This window comes from Elephas maximus, chromosome 3 (assembly GCF_024166365.1).
Source record: "Elephas maximus indicus isolate mEleMax1 chromosome 3, mEleMax1 primary haplotype, whole genome shotgun sequence".
Taxonomy (NCBI): domain Eukaryota; kingdom Metazoa; phylum Chordata; class Mammalia; order Proboscidea; family Elephantidae; genus Elephas; species Elephas maximus.
Window position 1 is genome coordinate 104,133,725 of NC_064821.1, and position 21,669 is coordinate 104,155,393.

The 21,669-nt window shown below is 42.4% G+C and overlaps 1 protein-coding gene across 18 annotated transcripts in view; it reads left to right on the top strand.

Moving 5' to 3' along the window:
• FGGY (FGGY carbohydrate kinase domain containing) overlaps window positions 1-21,669 on the top strand; it is a 627,007-nt gene that overhangs the window by 370,712 nt on the left and 234,626 nt on the right. The window lies entirely within an intron of this gene.

Sequence of the window (21,669 nt, forward strand, 5' to 3'; positions counted from 1 at the left end):
TGCCACTCTTCAAAGTGGAATGCAGGATGTTTTCTTAATAGATTTTATTATGCCAGTTGACTTAGATGTCCCCTGAAACCATGGTCCCCAGACCCCTGCCCCTGCTACACTGGCCTTCGAAGCATTCAGATTATTCAGGAAACTTCTTTGCTTTTGGTTTAGTCCAATTGTGCTGATGTCCCCTGTATCGTGTGCTGTCTTTCTCTTCACCTAAAGTAGTCCTTATCTACTATCTAATGAGTGGATGCCCGTTTCCCACTCCCCCTCCCTCCCCCCTCTCGTAACCACGAAAGAATGTTTTCTTCTCAGTTTAAACTATTTCTTAAGTTCTTATAATAGTGGTCTTATACAATATTTGTCCTTTTGCAGCTGACTGATTTCACTGAGCATCATGCCTTCCGGGTTCCTCCATGTTATGAAATGTTTCACAGATTTCTCACTGTTCTTTATTGATGCATAGTATTCCACTCTGTGAATATACCATAATTTATCCATTCATCCATTGATGGGCACCTTGGTTGTTTCCAGCTTTTTGCTATTGTAAACAGTGCTGAAGTAAACATGGGTGTGCATATAGCTGTTCGTGTAAAGGCTCTAGGATATAGTCCAAGGAGTGGGATTGCTGGACCATACGGTAGTTCTATTTCTAGCTTTTTAAGGAAGTGCCAAATCGATTTCCAAAGTGGTTGTACCATTTTACATTCCCACCAGCAGTGTAGAACTGTTCCAGTCTCTCCACAACCTCTCCAACATTTATTATTTTGTGTTTTTTGGATTAATGCCAGCCTTGTTGGAGTGAGATGAAATCTCATTGTAGTTTTGATCTGCATTTCTTTAATGACTAATGATCCTGAACATTCCTCATATATCTGTTAGCTACCTGAATGTTCAGACATCTTTTTATAGTGGAGTTTTATAATAAAGCTCTTCAGCTACCGATTCTATTACAGCACTAAAATTATTTCTATAATTATTAGTGAACAGTCAAACCTTAGAGATCATCCAATTCATTACTTTCATTTACAGATGACACAACTGAGTCCCAGAGAGGAAACGGTCTTAGCTAGTATCTCTAGACTCCTACCAGATCACATCATATGTTCTCTCCATTGCTTTTACAATAATTACTCCCAAATCCTTAACAAGGCCATTGATCCCCTGCACATTGTGGCTCATGTTGACCTAACACTATATTGCACTATTCTTTTTTACATTCTCTCCCCTCCAGTCATGATATAGCTATGGCTCCAAACTGAAAGGTCGGCAGTTCAAATCCACCAGGTGGTCCTTGGAAACCCTGTGGAGCAGTTCTGGTCTGTCCTGTAGGGTCACTATGAGTTGGAATCATCAACTCGACAGCAATGGGTTTTGGCATACTCTCTAATTCCTCTCCTTCTCCCTGAAATACCCTTTTCTCCAACCCTTCTCCTGTCTAATACCTACTTAGTCTTCAAATCTCAGCTCAGGCCTCCCTTCCTGGAAGCTTTCAGACTAGATTAGGCTCTGTTTCTCACTGCTCCCATGATGTATATGTCGATTGTAGCACACATCCATCTGTATTAGTTGTTAGTTATCCAGGTTTATGTCTTCCTTGCTCACATGGCTGTGAATTCCTCAAGGGCAAGTATCACAGCCCAGCCTTATCTGTATCACTAGTGCCTAGTACAGGTCCTGGCACAAAGTTGGCATTCAGTGAATTTTGAGTGAGGCAATCACTCACCTGGACTCAGGTCTATTGTTGGACAAGCATTGGAAATGTGGTGGTTTGGGATGCTTACCTCTACGATATCTTAAAGGTGTTTCTGAAGCGCTCCCAGTCTTGAGACTCCAAAGCAAACCAAACCTCTTGCCATCAAATTGATTCCGACTCGTGACAACCCTATTTGTTATAGGGTAGAACTGCTCCATAGGGTTTTCTTAGCTGTAATCTTTATGGAAGCAAATCACCAGGTCTTTCTTCCATGGTGCTGCTACATGAGTTTGAACCGCCAAGCTTTAGGTCAATAGTCAAATGCAAACTCCTTGCACCAAGAAGGGACCTCCAAAAGAGCCTACTGTTTATTAGTACTGCAACTATTTACAGGTGTCTCTCATTCTTGAGCTGTACCAAGAACTTCTATAGAAATCCGAAGTTTCCTGAAGGCCTGAAATGCTATATTCAGGAGAGCCTCCTCACCCTATGCTAATGATCCCATGATACCTGTTTTGCAGCCTCACTAAGAAAAACAAAATCCCTTCAGGTCTTTTTTTATACTATGGTATAACTGACTACAGGAAGCACCCCTATGTAATATCTGTCTTCTTAACAGAATCAAAGATTTAACCTAAGTGAGCAAGGCTTTCTCTGGTACATTGTCCTACAGGAGATCAGTAGGATGATGGTTTTTGGTGGAATATAAGGGCATTTCTGACCTCTCTGAAATCATGTATATCCCTTCTTGATATTATCCCAACAGAAAACTCATGGGCTTTAGAAATAAAAGGAGGGATCTTATTTTTGACACTGACACTTTCTATGTAAGTAAACATGAATGATTCATTTGACTTTTTGTAGCCTCCATCTCTTCATCTAAGAAGTGAGGATCTTCTCTTCCCTACTTTCTGGAGATATCTCAAGTATTAATTGAACTAGTAATCATAAAAGTTTCTTAATAGCATGGAACCTTCCTTATAGGCATTGAAGCACACTTAATGGAAGGCATTTATTTCCTCAGTGGAATTTGACTTTAGCAGTGGGTGGGGGTGCCTCTGTAGGATATTACTACCACTGATCTGTCAGTTTATCATACTGTGTTGGCTTGCATGTTGCTATCATGCTGGAAGCCATGCCATTGGTATTTCAATACCAGCAGGGTCACCCATGGTGGACAGGTTTCAGTGGAGCTTCCAAAGACAGACCATGAAGAATGGCCTGGCTATCTACTTCTGAAAATTAGCCAGTGGAAACCCTATGGATCACAACAAAATATTGTCCCAGAGAGTGCTAGAAGATAAGCCCCCTAGGTTGGAAGGCACTCAAAATACACAGTGGCTGCAAAAATAGACTTGAGTATACCAATGATCATGAAGATGGCACAGGACTGGGCAATGTTTTATTCTCTTTCCCATAGGGTCAACATAAGTTGGAGCCAATACAACAGCAACTAACAACAACAAGCAGGGTATTAGACAATATAGATAAGAATCCCAGGTGCCAGGTTGGTGCCCTGATTTGAGTAGTTAGCCTCATCAAAATGTCCAGAGCAAGAAGAGCTAGAAGAGTACATTTAAGTCATTGTCTTCAATGAGAGTCTGGAGCTGGAAGACTGAAATCAAGACAAGGCATAACCTGGATGCAAGACAGAGTCGAGGGTCTCAAGCCCTATGTTAACAATCAGGGCAGAAGCAGCCCTGGAGCGGCTGAGAATTGCAACCTTCCCCTTTGAAGTGGCCCAGGCTCACTATTTATGATTTTTTTTGACCTGGGCTGGACAGGTAGTTTAAAGGTCCGGGGTCACATTAGCAGGTTTGGAACATTTCAAGTATAGAGGGACAGAAAATGGTAGAGAGGGCAGCTTGGGAAGGAGTGGAATGATGGAACGAGTTAAGGACTTTTCGGAGAGATGTATTTGAGACAAAGCCTTTTTTTCCTCTGCCTGGAATTGTCAGTTTGGCCTAGTAGAAGAAACCAGACGTCCTTATTCACCGCAAGGCTGATCTGGAACTCAGAGGCTCCGGAGAGCCAGGGAGATCCTGGTTCTTTGTGGAACACTCTTGTAGCCTGAGACCAAGAGAACTGTTGGGCAACATAACAGACAATTATCATCCATTACGCATTCAGTTGTGAATCAATACAAACCGAAAGGAACCACTGTTTAAGTTCGGTCTCTGTTCAAGTTTGGTCTCTGCTTCAGGGGCTCAGTGTTGAGTGTGTTTCTGTGGACTTCTAGCTACAAAGCAACCAAAACATTGATATTATTTATCTATTTCTTTCAAGAAATAAATTCGGACTCCTTAGCATGTCATGAAAGACCGTGCATTATCTGCCTGTCCTCCCACTAATTTCAGAATCTCGATTTTCAGTTTTATTTTCACATCTGCTGCTCAGTGACTGCCTGACCTTCTGCAAGTAATATAACCCCTCTAAGCCTCAATTCCTTCTTATGAAAAATGAGGATAAAGATATCTCTCTTGCAGGCTTGTAATAATTATTAATGAGATAATGCAAATAAAGCCCCCTAACACAGTCTTTTGCTCATAGTATGTGCCAATTCAACATCTATATGATCTTTGTTCTTATCATTGTATATTTTACATTGTAGCCAAACCACACACTTTCTTAAAGCTGTCATTATACCAAGAGCATATATCTTTATTGAGGTGCTTATCAGAGTATCTTACAGTTGGTAGACGAGCGGTCAGATAACCCAGCTCCATTGAAAACTAGGACAAAGACAGTATCTTACTCATCTCTGTATCCCCAGAGATGACACACAGTAGCTGTTCAATTAAATGTTTGCTTGACAGCATTTGTGAAGTGTCCCTGCTCTTGAGAACTTTGATTCTCAACCAACCCTGGAATACTTCCTGGCCCCTAGTCTCCTACGACATATTAGGCATATTCTCTGTGTCAGAAACCACACCAGTTGCTTTGCGTGATCTCATTTAATAGCCCTACAACCCTTGTTGTTGTTGTTGTGTGCTATCGAGTCAATTCTGACTCATAACGACCCTATAGGACAGAGTAGAACTGCCCCATAGGGTTTCCAAGGCTGTAATCTTTATGGAAATGAACGGCCACATCTCTCTCCCATGGAGTGACTGGTGAATTTGACTTTTCAGTTAGTAACTGAGTGCTTAACCACACTGCGCCACCACCCTAGGAGGCAGCTGTTATGTAAAAACTTGACAGATAAGTGCAGAGCCTCAATTAAGAGAAACGCCCGATGTGTAAACATCAGATGTCATTTTACCATCAACTCACTGGGGACACAAACTGAGAGCTGAGCAATCCTCTTGGTCAGGCACAAGAGATGAGACCCAGATTTCTTCTACCCAAAACCTGCTGCCTCTCCAGCCATTCCCTCCCCTCTCCTGGCACCTCTGTTGTTTGCATCTTACCAGGATTAATCAGACCATTCTGTACTCTGAACTCAGAAAAACCTAGATTAAACATTTCCTAGCTTAAAAAATAAGAGTACAGAAAGTTAAATAATCAGCCGTCACTTGTTGATCATTTACTGTGTGCAGGCACTGTGTCAGGGTTTTCTCTACATTGTCCCTCTTATCCTCCTAAACTTCCTAATATTTCTCTCTGTCTTTTACCTTTGACGAAACCAAGATCTGGAAGGGTCACAGAACTTGCTGCCTGGAGCTTCGATTCCAACCCTGATCTGTCTGAACCCCATCTCTTCTTTTCATGGCACCAGTCTGCCCTGGGGAAACAGTCTCGGTAGCCCCAGGCCTCATTAAACAGCACCCTCTGAGCCCCCCAGAGGGAGGTATGGGGAATGTGTCCTCTTGCCGAGACTCAGTGCCCAGTCACCACCCTGCAAGAGCAGACCAGTAAATTGGAAAAATAGCTCCTACTCTTAATGCTGACATCTACCCCACAGGTGAGAGCCAAATTCTCAGATTGCCAGCCCAGCGGCACATAAGCCCACACCACACACAGAGCATATCAACACACAGAGGATTCTGCCGGAACTTACACTTCCTGGAAACCAGGTTGACCTGGTAGCCAATTTCATTTTCTCTTGCTTCTAATTGCTGTCATGATGAGTAGAGACAGGGAAGAGGTAGTACCCTGTGTTGTGTGTGGTAGAGAGACCATAGAGAAGCACACTGATCTCCAGAGACCATGCCCAGGGCAGTGGGCTTCCAGCGCCTGCTGGGTTTACTTACCGAGATTACTCTTACCCTTGCTGGGGGCCTCAGGCCCTTCCCTGCACACCACAGCAAGAACTGAAATGTCTGAGAATGCAAGTGCTGGTTTCACTGACTTTTACGTTGACTTCTATGGCTCCCAAATAGCCTAGAGGAAGGCAGCCAAGGATATAGTAGGAAAAGCATGGCCAGACCTGAGACCAAATCCCCATTTCTGCCACTTGGTGCCATGGGACAGTGAGCCAGCCTCTGAACTTTTGTTAAGTCTCAGTTTCTCCTTCTGTTAAATGAAAGAAATGGCAGAATTATCATCAAGATTATATATGAGAATGTATATAAAACAATTAGCACATAGTAGATGCCAGACAAATGTTACTTGTCTTCCCTCCGATTATAATTGTCATTGGTTACTTTGCAAGGTAAATACATTACAGATTAATAATGTACAAACTATAAACTGTTTCAGGACTGTAACTCTATTACAGTTATATATTTACAGATATAACTGTATGTAAAAAACATACACATCATGTTATATATTTTATAGATAAGCGCTTTTCTTCACTTTTTTTCCCCTCTTTTTCCTAAATAAGGCCAGCCAGGTAGGCCGCTGTTATGTTCTCATACTCTAGATAGCCTCAATCAAGGGTTAAAGGAGGCCTGCTTCCCATCCAGATGATCTACTCAAAACAAAAGCTGCCTCTTGGCCATTGCCCACAGCTGAATACTGTTACTCTGAAGCCATCATTTCATTTGTTTCTGATTGTCCTGCAGTGTTTACATATCTTACATCTTAGCATGATCTTTTATAGAGTACAAGCCGAGGTTAAACCCCCTGGATCAGCTTTCCTTACAACACGGCCCTTTTTCCTTTGAGTCCCCTTTGCCTCTGTGTTACAAACCATTTCTTTTAAAAAGAACTCATTTACATAGAAAAACAATTTTTAAGTGTGTTTTTTTTTTTCTTTAACATGAGGTTCATTTAACATTCTCAAAGAGCTGCTATTGAATATAGAGAAGGAAAAGATACCAGTGGAATGTGTGAATTTTTTTCTTTCCCTGCCATAGGAAAGTCCCACCAACTCAGTTGAATTGGCCAAGGGACATGTTGCCCTCAGGGCAGGGGAGGAGCTGGGCTGGCTCCAGACCAAATGTTGAAGAAGGTGCTATTCGCCTGCTATGTCCTTGCCCTTAGTTCCTTTTTACACCTTTTTTCTCTAAAAAGTGTCTCAGGATGGATATGGACTCTCGAGTCAGATTTGGGTCTCCATCCTCATTCTGCCCTATTTGTAAGCCCAGGAACTTGAGTTATCTTCTCTGAAGCTCAGTTTCCTTTTCTGTAAAAACTGGGGCCGATACAGACATGGCTAGCATCTTAGATGGGGGAATGTATGTGGAAGTGCCCGGCGCGAAGGTGACAGAATGAATCCATGGTCCATGTCACTTTAGCTGATCTCAGTGGCTCCCTGGTGCCCTGGGCTGTGAAGGATTCAGAGGCCTTGTCAAGATTTGGCAAGAAGGGGGACCGTGGCCCATTATGTTGTCCATGGGCATGGTAGCACATGTGTCATTTATGGGCTGCCCCTGGTAACATGTTAGGAGGCCATAGAAAGTTGGTCTCATAGCTTCTCTCCCAAGCTCTCTTCTCCTGGCCTGCTCTCCATCCAACCATCACTATTTTTAGTACTGTCTTCAGTTTTTTTTGTTTTTCTTTGTTTTTTTTTTTGTTGCTGTTATAGCAAAGATATGACAGGTAAACTCCTTTACCCTAATCACCTCTACTGATAGTTGATAAGTCCTCTCAATTTATGAAGTCTCTGGGTGGTGCCAACAGTTAACATGCTCGGCTGCTAACCCAGAGATTAATGACTCAAGTCCACCCAGAGGCACCTCAGAAGAAAAGCCTGGTAATCCCCTTCTAAAACATCAGCCATTAAAAACCCTCTGGATCCCAGTTCTACACTGACACACATGTGGTAGCCATGAGTCAGAATCGACTTGAGGCAACTGGTTTGTTTTCATTTTGGTTTGGTTTCTCAGTTTATAGTACATTTGCCATCACTCAGTAGGGGAGCTACCCTAGTGTCAGTGAGGGGATAGGTACACCTAAGCCTTCCCTAAGTGTTGTTCCCTGAAGTTCAAATGCTCTCATTTCTAAAACTAATAATAGCTTTTAATTCTCTTTGGCCTGTCAGTACCCTTCTCATTTTGTATTAGTCAAACAATGGAGAAGAGGTTCTGAACATCAGGATTCTTTAGGTCTAGACTTTGATAGATGTGTCCCAAGTACCCCTAAGCTAAACCTGAGAAGCAAGGCGGGGGTTCTTTGGGGAGCATTTCCAAAAGGCATTGATCGATGCATGTGCACAGAAATTCTGACTCTTATTAAAAGAGGCTGTGATAAAAATCAGCCAAGGCTTTTTTTGCCTTTACACAATATGCAATTAACAGTCTAAAACCTCAATTACACTTATTTCCAGTAACAGATGTTGCAAATAGCAAGTAACTCATCTGAGTAATAGCCTTATTCTTATCTTTCTCTCTCTTCTCCAGAGCTGGTACAACCTCTATACTCTGCTTTGGAATTCGAGTCAAGATGTTATGAGGTCTTACTTTTTAAAGTTAAACCTTTATGTGTACTCCAATCCGCAAATAAGAAATTTGCCTTGGCTAGTATGGAGGTGACAATATTAATACATGCTACATTTCCCTGGGTCACTGAATGTACCAGGCATCCTACCATGTCCTGTAATAGACTACACCACGTTTAATCTTTACAAATCCATAACACACGTTTTATTTGCCCCATTTTACAGATGAGGAACCCAAGGCTCGGGGAGGTGAAGTTGTAACCAATGTAACACAGCAAGCTAAGAGAGAATGTTGAGTGTCAAACCAGAAAATCCAACTCTGTGGTCAGATCTAAGACCTAGATGAGCACTGGGACCCCGAACTGGTGTCGAAGCAAAATATCAGAATGAGGGAAACACAGGAACTACTGAGAAGCAGGGCAGGAAGAGAAAGGACCCATGACTGAGCAGTCCAATAGAGGCACTGTTTTTTGTTTGTTTTTTATTGTTGTTGAAAATACATACAGGAAAATATACACTAATTCAGTAATTTCTACATGTACAATTCAGTGGCATTGATTACATGCTTCAAGTTGTTCAACCATTCTCACTCTCCTTTTCTGAATTGCCCCTCCCCCACTGGCATAATAAACTCACAGGCCCCTAAGCTGCCTATCTAACCTTTCGAGTTGCTGTTGTCAATTCAATCCCATATAGGTAGTTCTTTAGAACAGCACAAGGCTCAAGGCAGACATTCTTCACTAATTAAGCTAAACTGTACTTGTACGTGGTTTAAAGAAGACTTCAGGAGAATATTTTTGGTTTAAGGTTTAAAGATTATCTCTTATCAATAGTTTCAGGGCTCATCCAGCCCCAGTGGCTCCAGAGGAGGCACTATTTTATCAGGCGCCATTAGCATGTTGCAAGGAAGAAGACTGCGTCTTCCATGTCGACACCTGCTGATCAGCCCTTGGCTCTGAGATTGCTCTCAGGCGTCCTTTTTACTAAACCATAAAGTCTGTAGGGAGTCTCTGAGTGGTGTACACCGTTAACTCACTCACCTGCTAACCAGAAGGTTGGAGGTTCAAGTCTACCCTAAGGTGCCCCGAAAGAAAGACCTGGTGATCTACGTCCGGAAAAAAGAAAACAGCTTTTGAAAACCCTATGGAGCACAGTTCTACTCTGACACGCCATGAGTTGGAAACAACTTGGTGGCAACTGGTTTGGTTTTTTACATTCTGTAGGAAGAAGCTGTTTTCCTAGTAGCCAGTTTAGAAACAAAAAAGAACATTGGTCGGGCCAGATTTGAGAGCCACTTAGTAGTACTATGCGCACTTCTGGGAGATTTGACAGAAATGGAAGATACGGTCCTATCTCTGTGGATCCAACTCACTATCAGAGCAACAGAACTAAGACTCGACTGATGAACACTGCACCACCGGAGCACCTTTCTTCCTCATTTGCTCCCTTCTCCACCCGTCCACACCCCAACTGTCCTGCCTCCCTTACCCACAGAAGAGACCAATAATTGTTTACCAGCACTTACTGTTTGGGTTGTGAAACAAAAGCAAGAGGTAATTTTATATCTTTGGAGTCATGGAGCTTCAGAAAGCTAGTCTGAGCTCATTGGAGCCAGTCATGCATGTGTATATAAGAGGGCAAGTATGGCTTCCTGTCTGCAGGGAAAACTTGGGGAAACTTTAGAAAGGCCTCAAAGTTTTCTTGGCTATTCAGTCTCTCTTACAAAGCAACTTTGGTTGTGTTAAGTATAAGTGAATGAGAAACATATGGATTAAATTTCTATTGTGATCACATATGGGTTTCAAAATGATGAAGAATGAGGAATTCAGGGTTTAAGGAGTCCAAAATACTCTGTAAATAATTCAGGGCATTGTAGACAGCATTTGGCTGCCTCTCACCATACCAAATTTGGGGACCATTTGGTTGGGTAACAGATCTGCTCAGTGCTCTCCCTGCCTGCTCAACTGCTAAGCCCCGGGAGATATCTGTGGACAAGTTTCATGTGTTCTTGTTTTGCTCAAACTGAAATAAATGGATTGAGTTTCTAGGAAGGGAAAACCCTTTAATGGAGGACTCTTAACCTTTCAGAAATCTCCAAATAGAAGAGAGGAAAATTTGTCAAGCCTGAGCTTTATGAACCGTGTGCCACTTACAGGTTATTAGACATGTTTTATATCATTGCTCTTAATCTCATTGTTAATAATAACGGTAGCCATGTCCTGCATTTGTGTAGTGATTTCTTTACAAAGCATATTACCTACATGTTGTTGTTGTTAGGTGCCAAGAGCAAAGCTTTATTGAAGAGGCTTGCAAGAGGAGACGAGGAGGGCCTAGAGCAATGTTTACCCTCATCTCACAGAACAAAAGATGGCCTGAGTTTTTAAAAGTTCTTGGGCAGGAAAAGATTCATGTTTATTCATAGACACAGGTCAGGGTATGTTAACTAAGGTGCGCAGGCAGCAGCTTTCCAAGATGGCTCCTGTCCTGGAGGCCTCTGGGATTCGTAGCAGGACTTATTATGGGGTGTCACACCTGCGCAGTCTCTGGCTCCCCAGGTTCAATTCCCCAGCTGGGGCTGTAGCCCCTCACTGCCTCTGGTGAAAGGTCACACAACGGTCATAGGTGGATGTTCTGTGCATGTCCCTGGGCCCAGTTTTCCCTAGCTGTTTCTAAAAGGCAACTTTAAAGAAGTTTGCTGGCTATTTTTGGATTCCCTGCCCCATTGTTCTGGGGAATGGCTTTGTTTCTGTGCCCTGGCTCATTTCTTGTTACTTTGTTTGCAGATTTTGGGGCACCTCTGTTCTCTGTCTTACTAAGTCTCTAGGTTCCACACTCAACCCCCTATTACCTCCCTTATAGTATAGCCTATTGCTCTTTTACTTGCTTCTCCTCTAACCACACCAGTCTCTTTGCTATTTCTCAAACAGGCACCCTCCGATCTCAGGGCCTTTGCTCCCTGTCTTAGTTCTATGATTTCCACATTTGGTTGGATCACCTTTTTTTGGGAATAAGCATAAACATGGATCTCTTCCAGTCAGTTGGCCAGGAAGCTGTCTTCCATATTTCTTGGCATAGACGAGTGAGCACCTCCAATGCTGCATCCATTTGTTGAAACATCTCAATTGTTATTCCATCAATTCATGGAGCCTTGTCTTTCACCAATGCCTTCAGAGCAGCTTGAACTTCTTCCTTTAGTACCATCGGTTCCTGATCGTATGCTACCTCTTGAAATGGTTGAACATCGACTGATTCTTTTTGGTGTAATGACTCTGTGTAGTCCTTCCACCTTCTCTTGATTACCTACATCTTTTTTTGATTACTTACGTGTTGTTGTTGTTAGGTGCTGTTGAGTCGGTTCCGACTCATAGCGACCCTATGCACAAGAGAACGAAACACTGCCCGGTCCTGAGCCATCCTTACAATCACTGTTATGCTTGAGCTTATTGTTGCAGCCACTGTGTCAGTCTACCTCATTAAGGGTCTTCCTCTTTTCCACTGACTCTGTACTCTGCCAAGCATGATGTCCTTCTCCAGGGACTGATCCCTCCTGACAACATGTCCAAAGTATGTAAGATGCAGTCTCGCCGTCCTTGCTTCTAAGGAGCATTCTGGCTGTACTTCTTCTAAGACAGATTTGTTCATTCTTTTGGCAGTCCGTGGTATATTCAATATTCTTCGCTAACACCACAGTTCAAAGGCGTCAATTCTTCTTCGGTCTTCCTTACTCATTGTCCAGCTTTCACATGCGTATGACGTGATTGAAAATACCATGGCTTGGGTCAGGTGCACCCTAGTCTTCAGGGTGACATCTTTGCTCTTTAACACTTTAAAGAGGTCCTTTGCAGCAGATTTACCCAATGCAGTGCATCTTTTGATTTCTTGACTGCTGCTTCCATGGCTATTGATTGTGGATCCAAGTGAAATGAAATCCTTGACAACTTCAATCTTTTCTCCGTTTATCATGATGTTGCTCATTGGTCTAGTTGTGAGGATTTTTGTTTTCTTTATGTTGAGGTGGAATCCATACTGAAGGCTGTGGTCTTTGATCTTCATTAGTAAGTGCTTCAAGTCCTCTTCACTTTCAGCAAGCAAGGTTGTGTCATCTGCATAACGCATGTTGTTAACGAGTCTTCCTCCAATCCCGATGCCCTGTTCTTCTTCATATAATCCAGCTTCTCGTATTATTTGCTCAGCATACAGATTGAATAGGTATGGTGAAAGAATACAACCCTGATGCACACCTTTCTTGACTTTAAACCAATCAGTATCCCCTTGTTCTGTCTGAACAACTGCCTCTTGATCTATGTAAGGGCTCCTCATGAGCACAATTAAATACATATTACATATACATCTAAAGACGCAAAGGACGTCTTTAAAGTGTTGAAGAGCAAAGATGTCACCCTGAAGACTAAGGTGCGCCTGACCCAAACCATGGTATTTTCAATAGCGTCATATGCATGTGAAAGCTAGACAATGAATAAGGAAGACCGAAGAAGAATTGATGCCTTTGAATTGTGGTGTTGGTGAAGAATATTGAATATACCACGGACTGCCAAAAGAACGAACAAATCTGTCTTAGAGGAAGTACAGCCAGAATGCTCCTTAGAAGCAAGGACGGCGAGACTGCATCTTACATACTTTGGACATGTTGTCAGGAGGGATCAGTCCCTGGAGAAGGACATCATGCTTGGCAGAGTACAGAGTCAGTGGAAAAGAGGAAGACCCTTAACGAGGTAGACTGACACAGTGGCTGCAACAATGAGTTCAAGCATAATAACGATTGTAAGGATGGCTCAGGATCGGGCAGTGTTTCGTTCTCATGTGCATAGGGTTGCTATGAGTCAGAACCGACTCGACAGCACCTAACAACAACAACAACATAGATATGTACACACGTACAACGTGTGTCACAACAACCTACAGTATGGGAGTCACAGAGGATTATGGGAAGATGCATGGAGGAGCACTTAACCTAGTTTTGGGGAAGTAGCCAGAGTTTAAAGAAGGCTTTCTAGAGGAGATAATGTTGAGCTGAGCCTTAAAAGGACATGTAAGTGTTAGCCAGGGGAAAGTGAGAGGGAGTACCAGCTAGGCAGAAAGAGGTCAGTTTATGAATGTTCAAAGATGAGGAAGAAAATGGCACACTCAGGAAATTTCAGGTTGTTCGGTAAGTCTGGGACCTAGGCCATGATGAGTTTGTTTCAGTAAAAAAACAGTGATGGGGCAAAGGAATAGGAAATGATAACGTGCAATTATTCCAAAGAAGGAGATAAAAGCCAGATCAGAAAGGGTGTCATATGTCATGGGGAGCTTCTAAAGTATGTACCTAATATAAAGTGTATAATTAGGTTTGTGTTTGAGAGTGATTACTCTGCTGGAAGTATGGGAGTTAGAGTCTCTGAGCAGGGGTTGGAGAGGTGCAGGGTGGAGGATGATATCTGAGGCAGGGAAACTTTTATGGTGGCTGTTGCAGTAATCTAAGGAAGTGATGATGAAGGACTGGACTAGGGTCACAGCAATGGGGAGAAATGGAAGGCTTGTGTTTGAGAAATAGAATTGACAGAGCATGGTAACCTACTGTGTAAGAGATGAGAGAGATAAACACATCAAGAGGTCAAGAATGGTACCCTGGTGTCTGGGTAAAAGGGTACCATGTATTGAGACAGGGCTCCTCAGAACAAGAGTAGCCCCGGGAGGAAAGATAGCAGGTTCCATTTTGGATATGTTGATTAGAAGTTCGGGTAAAAAGCTCAGTGTAGGATGTGGGAACAAGGATTGAGTTTGGGAAAAAGATTTAGGACTCATCAGCATAGAAATTGTCATTAGAGACATGGGAGTGGACAAGCTGACCCCAGGAAATGTAGGGAGTGAGACAAAGAGGGGAGAATCCAGGAGGGAGAGAAGAAGAACCTCCCAAAGAGATGGAGCTAATAAGGGGTAAAGGCTGGACCTGAGCCCAGGTCATGGGACTCTCAATCTTTCCACCACCACCCCGCCCCCTCCACCAAAAAAAAAGGTAGAATTAAGCCATCTATTGTTTAACATTTCTTGAGAGAATACTATGCTCTAGGATCTTTACAAAGGAGCCCTCGTGATGCAATGGCTAAGCACTCAGTTGCTAACTGAAAGGTCATTGGTTGGAACCTACCAGCTGTTCTGCTGGAGAAAAGACCTGTTGATCTACTCCTGTAAAGATGATAGCCTAGGAAACCTTATGGGGCGGTTCTACTCTGTCATATAGGGTCACTATGAGTCAGAATCTAAATGATGGCACAGAACAACAACAGGGTCTTTACACATATTATACCATTTAGTACTCATACAACATTCTGTGGCAGATCAGATTCATTTATAGATGAAGAACCTGAGTCTCAGTTGTCCAAAGTCACATGACTAGTAAATGACTTAACCAGAATTGAAACCCAGGTTTGTTTGACTCCAAAGTCTATGCCCATATTACTAAACCATGTTCACTGTCTTCAAGATGAGATTCCTCACTGTTCCGTAGAGAGGCAGATGTGTAAACAGCTCATTATGATACAGCCTAAGAAGTGCTAAAATAGAGGCAAATGCTAAGAGCCCACATTCATAAACAGAATTCTGTGTGCTCTTTTTCGTACTATGTAGTGAGCTGGCAGTTGGCTGGAATGTGTATAAATGGTTTTTCTCTAGTAAAACGATAGCACAGTCCATTTGGAGGGAGAGATGAGCCACCACGGAAATACCCGGTCCCCACACATGCCTGCGGCTACCCTCTAAAATTCCCAACCTGGCTGGAGACACTCAAAACAAAACCTGTTCCCTCCCAGGACTGCTGGCGCCTGGAGCCTGCCTCCTGCACCTGCCAGAGGCTTAGGCCAGCCTGGGGATGATGGGGTGGGGGACGGTAGAGCTGACAAACTGGACCAGCTCCCTGCTCTGAGCTCAGTCAGATCTCCCAGAAAGAGGTGTGAGCAGGCATCTGGGCTTTGTCACTGCAGGGAAACTCAGCTGATGGGAGCCTAGAGTTAGATGAAACTCAGCCAATGGCATCCACTAATGGAGCCAGGTTGGGCACAGATGTGGAGGGAGGCAGGAGTACATGGAGAGAGGCTTTAATCCAGTTCTACCATTTCTGTTCTTTATGATCCTGGGCACTTTGCTTACCCTCTTTGTGCCCATGTCTCCACCTGTATGGCTCACCACCGTAGCTGAGTACGTTGGACTCTGCATACTGTCAGTTATCTCGTATAAGGTGCTCAGTGCAAAAACACGTTCACAAGTCCATTGATACCCAAGTTATCCCCCAACCCATCATGCATGCCAACTCCCACTAGACTGTGAATTTCTGAAGAACAAGGGCTACGTCATCTACGTGCTCTGATGTTCTTCTTTCTATCCCGTTTCTGATTTAAAATAGAACTTTGCATTCAGTATGTGTTTAATAAATATTTGCTAAATATTTACTCAGCTAATGTGAGAAATTATAGATCCATACCAAACACATTGCCATCAAGTAGATTCTGACTCATGGTGACCCCCACGTGTGTCAGAGTAGAACAGTGCTCCATAGGGTTTTCAATGACTGAAATCTTACAGAAATAGATTGTCCAGCCTTTCTTCCATGGTGCTACTGGATGGATTTGAACCACAAATTTTTGGTTAGTAGCCAAGCACAAACCATTCACACCACTCAAGGCCCTATTATAGATTAAAAAAAAAAAAAACCCGTTGCAGTGGAGTCAATTCCAACTCATAGCGACCCTGTAGGACAGAGTAGAACTGCCCCATAGGGTTTCCAAGGAGCACCTGGTAGATTCGAACTGCCGACCTTTTGGTTAGCAGCTGTATCTCTTAACCACTACGCCACCAAGGTTTCCTATTATAGATAAAACCCATCAGATAAAAAAAAAAATAGTAACCATTAAATGAGGAGTCTGTGGGTGGTGCAAATCATTAAGTACTAGACTGCTAACCAAAAGGTTGGTGGTTCAAACCCTGCCAGAGGCACCTCAGAAGAAAGGCTTGGCGATTAGCATCTGACAGGTCACCGCCTTGAAAACCCTATGGAGCACAGTGTTACCCTGCAACACATGGGGTTGCCATGAATTGGAATCAGTTTGAAGATAACTGGTTTGGTTTTGGTTTAGCCATTAAATATAATGCACAGAGTTAACAGTCAAGAATGCTCCCTGCCCCAAATCTTAGCCACAGGTCAGAAGGATGGTAGAGCTAAGCAGTCTTATGAGCCGCAGGCCATGTGAGGGCAGAGCCTGCTTTGAAGTAGCTTGCTAGAGAGTTCCGACTAACCAGCTGAGCTAGAATGACTCAGCTTCATGAGATCTTGGAGGATCTCAAAGACAAATATCAAACATCCTCATCCTCTAGACCAACCCGCTTATTTTACAGATGAGGAGAATGAGGTCTAGAGAAGGAAATAACTTGGTAGTTCATAGCTTGGATCCTGTTTGTATCCTGAAATACCCCTCTTCTCTTACCAGCTATTTGACCTTCTTCAGATTAGATTTCCTCATTTGTGAGTGAAGTAAGTATAATAATAGGGCCTATCTCATTGGGTTGTTACGAGTATTAAAAGTCTGTATATAGCATAGAAGAGTTTGTGGTACATAGTAAACCCACAATAACTGTTAGCAGTTACTATTTTATTATTACTTATATTATTATTATGACCTGCTTTAATGGTGCTTTTTCTGAGCCATAAGTTTTAAAAATTTGAATTTTTGATAAGCAGTAGGATATGTTGACACAAAAATGCACCCACATTTCAAACTGTATTCTCTTTTATTTAAAGTAAAATGCAGAACTTTAAACTGAACCCTAGTAAAAATCAAAATGTTTTGTTCTGCCTGGAATGCCCTTCCTTTCTAGGCAAACACTTACTCCTCCTTCAAGGCCTAGCTCCCATGCCGCCACCTCTGTGAAGCGCTTACTCTTTTCCCTTGTGAAGTGCTTACTCTTCTCCCTGGCAGAGTTAGCTATTCCTTCCTTTGGGCTCTTACCATTCTCCTCTCTTACCTTATTGTAGCACACAGCATGTTATGTTGTAATTTATTTATTACTATCTCTATGGGCATTGCCAGACCAGGGACTCCTGGAGGGAAGGGACCATGCCTTATTATTTTTATGGCCTGTTTTTGAGCTCAATGCATGGCATACAGTGAGCAACCAAATGTTTTTTTAGGTTTTATAACTTCACTCATATCACACATAATTTAAAGCATATACACCGTGTCTACAGTATACATTTTAAACAACAGTAATAAAATGAGCAGCCATGTACCTATCACCCAACTTATGAAAAAGAATAAGTTTTAAGTATTATTAAAGCACATTTTAAGTATAAAATTTTAACTTAAATAAATGTCGACTAATTTTTTGCTTATTTTTGCTTAGCGTTCTACCTCTTTGAGGTAATTTTGAAACTTGATATAGACATGCCCCACAATAACCAATCTTCCCAAATTTATAACATCTGAAAATATGGTAAACTTGACTTCTACATCATTATCTACTTGATTATTAAGAATATTGGTTAAAACAAGATAAAGGACAAATCTAGATACCTCCTAAAAAACAAATAATTCTGAGTGTGATTGTTCAACCAGTCACCCAATTATTCCTTCATACAAACCGCATTTCAAGGAGAACTAATATTTAGTATTTAACATATAAACCAAAACCAAAAAAAAGTTGCCATTGAGTTAACTCTGACTGTGTGTCAGAGCAGGTTTGTGCTCCACAGGGTTTTCAATGGCTGATTTTCTAGAAGTAGGTCACCAGACCTTTCTCCCAAGGCACCTTTGGGTAGACTCAAACCTTCAACCTTACAGTTAGCAAGCCAGAATACTTAATCTTCACAGAAGTCCTCCACAATAGGTATCATTTCTCACATTTTAGAATTGAAGAAATAATGCCCGGAAAGTTTACCTTGTCTGAAGTCACCTGCAGAGTCAGAGTAGAATCAAGATGGGTCTTCATCCCAACCCAAGTTCTGTCCTCTACTTTTCACAAATGCATCAGGGAAAAACTTACTGAAAGCCTTTCGGAAATAAACATTACCTAACCTATTTGTCCGCAAGAGCACTGGTTTGTTCAATATGAGTGAGTATGTATTGGCCCCAAGACATACTGACACAGTGACTGCAAAAAATGGGTGTAAGCATAACAGTGATCATGAGGATGGCATAGGACAAGGCGGTATTTTGTTCTGTTGTACACAGGGTCGCTATGAGTTGAAACTGACTTGTCAGCACCTAACAAAACTAACAACAACAACATGTTGGCTCTAGTTATTATTTTCTGCCCTTGAAGAGGAGATGAAGGATTCAAAGAAGAAACAATAGTCTAAAAGCAAGACCATACTTTGGCAAAGACAAATATGAGAACGTGTAGAGTGTGGTGCCAATACACCTAGACTGCTTTCTGTTGTTGTAGACTCAGGCATGTTATTTAATTATCTCTGCGTCAGTGTAGGATCCCTGGAGGCACAGTGGCTAAACACTTGGCATTAACCAAAAGGTTGGTGGTTTGAACCCACCAGCTGCTACGTGGGGGAAAGATGTGACATTCTGCTTCCATAAAGATTTACAGCTTTGGAAACCCTATGGGTCAGTTCTACCCTGTCCTATAGTGTTACTGTGAGTCAGAATCGACTCTATGGAAGTGAGTTTGGGTTTGGGCCTCTGTGTATGTGTCTTCTATGGGGGTTATTGTAAGGATAAAGTGATTTACTACCTGTAATTTGCAACTTCTCTGAGACTAATTTATCAGATGAGGCTAAGAGTTCTGGAAGAGAGTGGGTTCAAGGCATTAAAAGAGATAATTTGGTTTTGTTAGGCATTCATCTATCTGTCCACACCCCAGGTCCTAAATAGTTATAAGCATGGACTATCTTATTTACCTCAAAGAAACTCTGGGATGCAGTTTAGGGCAGTATTTTCTTGTGTTGGCATGTGATAGAATTTTCACTGGGCAAAGGCAGAGTGATGAAAATGAAGACCATTTAATGTGTGCTCCTTCTGGCTAGATCACTCTCCATATCTTTCTCTCTCTGTCTCATGTGCGTGTGCACGCACACGTACATACATACCTTTCACCTGAATAATTTCTATGTATGTTTTACATCTTAATTCAAAAACTGCTTCCTTAAAGAAGCCTTCCCTAAACCCTAGACAAGATTAGGCACCTCACTTCTATGGTCTTATAGTACCTTTTGACTTTTCTTCACACAGTGGGTAGTAATTCATTTTTGTGATAATTTGATTAATGCTTACCTTAGGAAACCAACCGTCCCAGTTTGCCTGGAATCAAGGGATTTTCTGACATAGGACTTGGAGTGCTAAAACTGAGAGATTCCTGGCCAAACCTGGACAATTGGTCACCGTAGTCTGTCTCCCTCTTAAAATGGTAAGCTGCATGCGGGCAGAACTGTGCTCCTTTGCTTACTGTTTTATCTCCAGTGCCTGGAACAGACCAGGATCACAACAGGCACCCAGAAAACACCTGTTGAACCAATAAAAGAATGAATGAATATGTCAGTGTAGACTGAGCTGTCTTTTCTTGGATGTTGTTGTTATTAGTTGGCATAGAGTTTATTCTGACTCATGTGTGCGGAGTAGAACTGCTCCATAGGGTTTTTGAGGCTATGACCTTTCAGAAGCAGATCACCAAGCTTGTTTTCTGAAGCGCTTCTGGGTGAGTTTGAACTGCCAACCTTTTGGCTAGTAATAGAGCACTTAACTGTTGAACCACCCAAAGAGATTGTTCTTCCTATACAAAAAAAAATGCTAAATATATCTTTTTGAGAGGATGGTGATAATAGATTTTGTAAGTTTCCATTATGTGCAAAAGTGAAGTTAACAATGCTGTGTGGTTCCCTTGCCTTCCCTCGCCTCCATCCCATTTGGGGATAAGAAATCCTGATTTGAGGAATCACTAGTTTAATGAAAGGGAACTAGAAGAGTTGGGGGTCAAGTCAATCAAAGGTCTGTCCTTGTGCTAAAATGCTAGGCTGTAAACTCCCTGAAGGAAGAATTATGGCTATTCAGTTCATTTCTTGTAACCCCACAGTGCCAGGCATATAGTAAGGGCTGAATAAATATTTGTTAAATAAATGAATTAATTCTCTCTCTGGTCTCAAGACGTGAGGAAGTAGAACCTTGTGTGCCTTACTCCCTTCTCCTCCCCATCCTCTAATTTCCCATCCACAACCGTAATTTTGACATCAGTGTCTACTTGTATGATCCAGTCCTGCTGTCCTATCTCTTCTTTTGATACATTTCCCTATACCTATAAGGAACCCTCATAGTCTTGCTGCAAAAAAACCACAGCAGTACCTTGAATACTGAGTGCACCTCTCTCTCTCTCTCACCTCCAGGCCTTTGCTCAAGCTGTTCCCTCAGACTATAATGCCTACTTCACCTCTTCTGGCTTAAATCCTACTAATCTTTTAAAACTAGCTTTATGCCCCATCCTATAAAAAGTCTCCTTGGCCCATCTCACCCCTCACCCCCTCTTCTGGCTATAGTGTCCATCCACAACATTCTATCTTTGTCTTTACCATCTCGTAGACCATACTGTGTTCTAGTTGTGTACTTATTTGTCTAGCTCTCCCATAAACAGGGAGCTTCTTAAAGACAAGAACTATGTCTGATTCATCTCTGTGCCTCTAGCACCCAGTAGAGGGAGAGAACATACTATGAGGTGGCTAGTAAATGTTTGCAGAAGGAAGGGTATATATCAGTTACCCATTTGCCACAAAAATGCTTAGTAGGAAGCAAACACAAAACCTTCATGACCTACGAAGATAGACATTTATTTTTGGTTACCACACTGTCAGTTGGCTGGGTGATTTTGGTGAGCGGGGCTGGTCAGCTGCTGGTCAACTAGGAGGCCTTTTTGAGCTTGCCTGGGTGCTGTCATATATCTGAGGCATCATCTGAGACAACAGGGCTGACCCAGTTCTGTTCCACATGTCTCTTCATGCAACAGGTTAGCCTGCGCATGTTCTCTTGGCAAAAGCAGAGGAGGAAGAAGAGTGGAAGCACACAGCCCTCTTAAGGCCTCGGTATTGAAAACTGGCACAGTGTCACTGCCATCTCATTCTATTGGCCAAAACAAGTCACAAGCCTGGCTGAGATTCAACCATTTGCGGTCCAGTTGACTCCAGCCCATGGCGTGTGTGTCAGAGTAGAACTGTGCTCCGTAGGGTTTT